The sequence below is a fragment of the Cetorhinus maximus genome, chromosome 21 (assembly GCF_964194155.1).
Source record: "Cetorhinus maximus chromosome 21, sCetMax3.hap1.1, whole genome shotgun sequence".
NCBI lineage: Eukaryota > Metazoa > Chordata > Chondrichthyes > Lamniformes > Cetorhinidae > Cetorhinus > Cetorhinus maximus.
The window spans coordinates 54,995,734-55,001,217 of NC_135899.1; positions in this window are offsets into that span (position 1 = coordinate 54,995,734).

Consider the following 5,484-nt stretch of genomic DNA (forward strand, 5'->3'; position numbering starts at 1 on the left):
ACATCCCTTCCTGATGTTCCCGAGCTTGCCTTTGCAGCTCCAGCAACTGTGATATGACCGAGTCCAGAGGCTCTTCATCTGACTCGGACTTAGCAACGTTCTGGCCTCCAGCAGTCCTCCAAGTGCCATGGACCTGGGAAGTCACTGCCTCTGCCTGCTGTGGATCAGAAAGTGCAATGTGCTCACCAGATTGTGATCCTGAGGCTCCTCTAAAGCTGGGTCCCACTGAGATGTGTGTCTCTGCGTTGGTGGAGGGTGTGGGTGAGCGCTGTGACAGGACTTCAAGGAGGGTGCCTCCAGATTCTCCTTCAGAGGTTTCTTCGGGGCTTGATTGGAGGCCCTGGGTCATGGACTCTGTCGGCTGTTTAGCAGGTGTGCCTGCGAAAGCCAGGGGAAAATAATTAGTGCATGGCAGTGGCCTGTGAAAGAGGACACATCACTCACAGCATGGTTGTCTGATGGATGTTGCACTGCTGGATCGTCACTTGGTAGAGCAGCAACGACCTCACCGTCAGTACAGGAACGATCCAGATCCTCGCTGACCGGTTGGATGGCTCTGTTTTCGAATTCTGTCAGAATTTTGACATCCGGCATCCCTCCACTTGTCTCCGATCTATCCCTCCTGTTGTGTCCCAATTTGTCCTGCATGGATAGAGATAGGAAAAGTGTATCAGGACGCCTGCTGGGCCAGATGATAAGTATGCCTGGCCTGTGTGGGTATTGAGTAGTCCTATGGACGGGATAAGGACAAGGACGATGTGTGTGAAAGAGTGCATGGCGATGTCCCTTGGACTGGCAGTGAGTGAGGGCCGTGTGGGTGTGTGATGGGTTTGTGAGTGTGTGAGTTGTGAGTGATGAAAAGAGTGACTTACCCTGGCGGAACAGGAGAGATCATTCATCCTTTTGTGGCACTGGGTGGCTGTCCTCCTCCGCAGGGAGTTTGCACTGACCACCGCGGCCACTGCCTCCCAAGTCGGGTTGGTGGCTTTGCTGCCCATCCTGCGGCCAGAACGGGGGTAGAGCACATTCCGGCGGGCCTCCACTGCATCCAGCAGTCGCTCAAGGGACCCGTCATTGAAGCGGGGGTCTGCAGTCTTTTTTCCTTTGCTGGCCATGTCTCCTGGGAAGCGGTGGTGAGCTGGTGGTGATGAGCGCTTTGCTGGTGGCTGCCTTTTAAAGTTGGCGGCCGGCGTGATGCAACAGCACGGTGATGGTGTGTGGGCCAATAAGATCCTGCTTGCCATGGAAACGGTGAATAAATAATGAGGAGAGCCCGGAAAGATATGGCATGAAAACCCACCATTTTCGTCGGCAGGTAGGACTCCATTTTATCCGCTCGCTACCACACTTAGTGCAATTCTGGGAAAATTCCGCATTATCGAAAAATTGCGGTGATGGTTCTGGCTGTCTTGAATATGGCTGCAGTATCTCAGCGTAACTGTCTGCCTCTTATGGCCAGCCGCTTACAACTGATGAGATTTATTCCTCAGTAACTTCAATAGACAATCTCTGCCTTCCAAAATTACACATATAACATGCATTTGAAAGGTTATGAGGGGGAATATTTTATTGTGTGGCAAAATGATTACCACTCCCTAACAGCTGTGTTTAAAATCAAATTGTTCTATTTTCAAATTGAAATCAATAAAGAAGAAACAGGAATGTATGATGTAGTGACTAACACATCACAACATGTTCAAATAGATCCTTAACAGTGAAAATTGCTATTGGAACTGTCAGAACCATTTTATTTCCTCCTAAGTATTACAAAGTAGATCTTCATAAACATTGTGCTGATTCATTACTGTTTTTGGTTGCCTTCTTAAGCAGGTATTATTACAATATTCTAACTGTCACTACATGTCAATCCTTTTATCTAATTTAGTGTTTTTTATCCATGTATCCAATTGGATTTTGCCTGTGTTCCTGAGCTGGATTTTTAGCATAATATTATAGTAATGTTAGATTCAGATTATAAGATGCCCAGTTAGTCCTGCTTAAAGGTGGCTCGGATGGGGGGATGTGAAGGTGGAGGGATTGGGCTGCGTTAATGATAATACTTTACATTGGGTAAGGGTCAATGAAATAGTAAGGGTATAATTAGCTGTGGCTCAGTTCATAGCACCCTCGCCTTTGAATCAGAGGGTTGTGGGTTCATGTCCCACTCCTGGAAAACCAAGAACTGTGATTGTACTCGAAAGAAGTAAGGGTATAATTAGAATACACAGTAGGAACATCAAATTAAACACAGGCACAGAGCATGACTTTTAAGCATAGGTGGAGCATATTAAATGCAAATGTAGAGTTTCATGTGCCTGAAATCAGGACTATGGCCCCTTCCAACTGGCAAATAATTAATCTGAATGTAATTAGAACACAAATGTAGTGCAAAAAAATCTCAAATGCCGTCTATTAAATTAATGAAAATGCAGCATAATCAATTCTAATCCAAATAGGTTTATTACCATATAATAAACTACAGCTCATTAAAAGAGATGATTTTATAGAGATATTTAAGGTAGTTGTTGGTATGGGCGAGGTAATTCCCAAAACCTGCTCTACATTAAAGTCTGGGAGTTGGATAATGGAGCCAAAATTAAGTGACGTAAGAGATAAATTTAAGACTGATGATTGGAAATTCTTCATGTGAACAATCATCAGTTCAAATGGAATTCCAAAAAGGAGTGGAAGAGATGAAAACTGGATTCATTTAAGAATTAATTGGATGCAACAATGTGAGACTATAGGATCTTTCTGGATGGATAAATTAAAACAGGCTGAGTCACCTTAAGTATCTGTAAATACCTTGTGACCAGATATAATTTCTTTTATTATTTGTTCAAGGGAAGTGGGCGTCACTGGCTGGGCCAGCATTTATTGCCCATCCCTAATTGCTCTTGGTCAGAGGACATTTTTTGAGTCAACCACATTGCTGTGGGCCTGGCGTCAGGTGTAGGCCAGACCAGGTAAGGACAGCAGATTTCCTTCCCTAAAGTGCTTGAGTGAACCAGATGGGTTTTTACAACAATCAGCAACAGTTTCAAGGTTATCATCAGACTTTTAATTCCAGATTTTTGTTGATTTCAAATTTTACCATCTGCCACAGTGGGATTCAAACCCAGGTGCCCAGAGCATTACCCTGGGGGCAGGAATTTATGCCCCATGGGTGGGCGTGTGCCCGAACCGATTGGGTGTAAAATAGTGCGCAATGATGTAGGGCGAGTATCCGGAAATCATCGCGCACTTGCGCGATATTTCGGTCAGCGGGCAGGTGCAAGAATCGGCAGTGCGCCCGCCAACAATTAAGAGGGCTATTAAGTCCATTAATCAATTAATTAAGCATTTTTTTTTGCTGCATGTCCAACCTTACGGTTGGCGGTGGGCGAATCGGTCAAGCAGCCTTTGGGTTTTTTAGGAAATCTCATCCAGGGCGGGCTGAGGTTTCCAACAATAATTAACAAATAAAAGTTTTTAAACATCATTTAAAATATTTAAAAAAATTCATTCATGGATGTGGCCTTCGCTGGCTGGGCCAGCATTTATTGCCCATCCCTAGTTGCCTTTGAGAAGGTGGGGGTGAGCTGCCTTCTTGAACTGCTGCAATCCATGTGGTGTAGGTACACCCACAGTGCTGTTAGGGAGGGAGTTCCAGGATTTTGACCCAGCGACAGTGAAGGAACGGCGATATATTTCCAAGTCAGGATAGTGAGTGACTTGGAGGAGAACTTCCAGGTGGTGCTGTTCCCATCTATCTGCTGCCCTTGTCCTTCTAGATCGTAGTGGTCTTGGGTTTGGAAGGTACTGTCGAAGGAGCCTTGGTAAATCCCTGCAGTGCATCTTGTAGATGGTACACACTGTTGCTACTGTGCGTCAGTGGTGGTAGGAGACTGAATGTTTGTGGATGTGGTGCCAATCAAGCGGACTGCTTCTTCAGTGTTGTTGGAGCTGCACTCTTCCAGGCAAGTGGGGAGTATTCCATCACATTCCTGACTTGTGCCTTGTAGATGATGGACAGGCTATGGGGAGTCAGGAGGCGAGTTACTCATTGCACGATTCCTAGCCTCTGACCTTTTTTAGCCACAGTATTTATCTGGCTAGTCCAGTTCAGTTTCTGGTCAATGGTAACCCCCAGGATGTTGATAGTGGGGGACTCAGCGAAGGTAATACCACTGAACATCAAGGGGCGATAGTCGGATTCTCTCTTGTTGGATGGTCATTGCCAGACACTTGTGAGGCACGAATGTTACTTGCCACTTGTCAGCCCAAGCCTGGATATTGTCCAAGTCTTGCTGCATTTGGACATGGATTGCTTCAGTATCTCAGGAGTCGCGAATGGTGCTGAACATTATGCAATCATCAGCGAACATCCCCAGTTCTGACCTTATGATGGAGGGAAGGTCATTGATGAAGCAGATGAAGATGATTGGGCATAGGACACTACCCTGAGAAACTCCTGCAGTGGTGTCCTGGAGCTGAGATGACTGACCTCCAACAACCACAGCCATCTTCCTTTCTGCTTTGTATGACTCCAACCAGCAGAGAGCTTTCCCCCTGATTCCCATTACTCCAGTTTTGCTAGGGCTCCTTAATGCCACACTCAGTCAAATGCAGCCTTGATATCAAGGGCAGTCACTCTCACCTCACCTCGGGAGTTCAGCTCTTTCATCCATGTTTGAACCAAGGCTGGAATGAGGTCAGGAGCTGAGTGGAATGCAAACTGGGCATCAGTGAGCAGGTTATTGCTAAACAAGTGCCACAGTATAGCATTGTTGATGACCGCTTCCATTAATTTACTGATGATCGAGAGTAGACTGGGGCGGTAATTGGCCGGGTTCGATTTCTCCTACTTTTTGTGTACAGGACATACCTGGGCAATTTTCCACATAGCTGGGTAGATGCCAGTGTTGTAGCTGTACTGGAACAGCTTGGCTAGGGGCGTGACAAATTCTGGAGCACAAGTCTTCAGTACTATTGCCGGAATATTGTCAGGGCCTATAGCCTTTGCAGCATCCAGATCCCTCAGCCATTTCTTTATATCATGTGGAGTGAATCGAATTGGCTTAAGACTGGCATCTGTGATGCTGGGGACCTTCGGAGCAGGCTGAGATGGATCATCCACTCGGCACTTCTGGCTGAAGATGTTGCAAATGCTTCAGCATTATCTTTTGCACTGCTGTGCTGGGCTCCTCCATCATTGAGGATGGGGGTATTTGTGGAGGCACCTCCTTCAGTGAGTTGTTTAATTGTCCACCACCATTCACGACTGGGTGTGGCAGGACTGCATAGTTTAGATCTGATCCGTTGGTTGTGGGATCACTTAGCTCTGTCTATCATTTGCTGCTTATGCTGTTTGGCATGCAAGTAGCCCTGTTTTATTGCTTCACCAGGGTGACACCTCATTTTTAGGTATGCCTAGTGCTGCTCCTGGCATGCCCTCCTGTACTCTTCATTGACCCAGGGTTGATCCCCTGGCTTGATGGTAAT